This window comes from Pteropus medius, unplaced genomic scaffold (genome assembly GCF_902729225.1).
Source record: "Pteropus medius unplaced genomic scaffold, Ma_sr-lr_union100, whole genome shotgun sequence".
Lineage (NCBI taxonomy): Eukaryota > Metazoa > Chordata > Mammalia > Chiroptera > Pteropodidae > Pteropus > Pteropus medius.
The window spans coordinates 16,395,105-16,396,366 of NW_024354499.1; the positions used below are offsets into that span (position 1 = coordinate 16,395,105).

The window sequence follows — 1,262 nt, forward strand, 5'->3', positions numbered from 1 at the left end:
ATTTTGAAAATTGGGTTGGTTTGCTTATTATTGAGCTTTCTGAATTCTTTTTATGTTGGGATTCAAGACATTTGTCATCTGTATGCATTGTGAATGTTTTCTCCTAGTCTGTGACTTGCCTTTTATCACTGTAGAGTAGAAGTATTGATGAGTCAAAATTATTTCTTTCTTCTTTAGCAGTTAATATTTTTGCTGTCTTATCTAAGAAATCTTTGAGAGCCCTAAGATTGCTTTTTCCCCTCTTTTCCTCTCTGGAAGCTTTATAGTTTTAGCTTTTATGTTAGATCTGTGATGTATCTCATATTAAATTTATGTATGGAGTAGGCTGGGATTGGGGTTCATATTTTTTTTTTTAAATATACAGTTGTTCCGTTTCCCTTTGTTAAAAAGACTTTTCTTTCTCCATTGATTAACTTGGCATTTTGGTTGAAAATAAATCGTTCATATATAGGTTCATTTCTGGACTCCCCAATCAGTTTTATTTGAGGAATGAATATATTAATAAATTAAGGCTTCTATTCCATGAAAATAGCATTCCTCTCCATTTTTTAAGGTCTTCTTTAATTTCAGCAATGTTTCATTATTTTCAGTGTAGAAGTCTTAACTCATATTTTGCTAAATTTCATCCTAGATAGTTGATGCTTTTTGATGTTATTGTAAATGGTACATTAATTTTTTGTTTCCAATTATTTGTTGCTAATATATAGAAATACAATTAATTTTTATATATATATATATATAATTTTTTTTTTTTTTAGGCGAGGCAACTCTTGGTTGACCTCACAGATTGCAAGGACCTTGTCAGCTTACAATCCCTTATTTTTTTAAATTTTTTATTTTTTTATGACTACAGCACCTGGTCTTCCTAGGTGGTCTCCCATCCAAGTACTAACCAGGCCCGACCTTGCTTAGCTTCTGAGATCAGATGGGATCAGGTTTGTTCGAGGTGGCATGGCCATAGACTAACCTTATATTTTGCACCCTTGCTAAATTCTCTTAAGATCTAGTAGCGTTTTATACATCTCCATAAGATTTCCATATGCTCAGTCAAGTCTGCAAAAACTGACAGTTTGTTTTTCCTTTCCAGCCCCTCTGCCTTATATTTCTTTTTTGCGCCTCAGTTTTGAATAAAACTGCCTTGTTCTCAAACTTAGTGAGAAATAGCTTAATATTTCACCATTAACTAAGACATTACCTGTAAGTTTCTGTAGTTCTTTTAATCAGGTTTGCTGAGAGCTTTGATTGTGAGAGGGTGTTGAATT

The 1,262-nt window shown here is 32.6% G+C and overlaps 1 non-coding gene across 1 annotated transcript; it reads right to left on the reverse strand.

The window, feature by feature from the left end:
• Positions 1 to 844: 844 nt before the first annotated feature.
• LOC120594631 (5S ribosomal RNA) lies at positions 845 to 963 on the reverse strand. The gene has a single exon (XR_005650656.1). It is a non-coding gene; the product is annotated as a 5S ribosomal RNA (ribosomal RNA).
• Between the last annotated feature and the right edge of the window lie 299 nt (positions 964 to 1,262).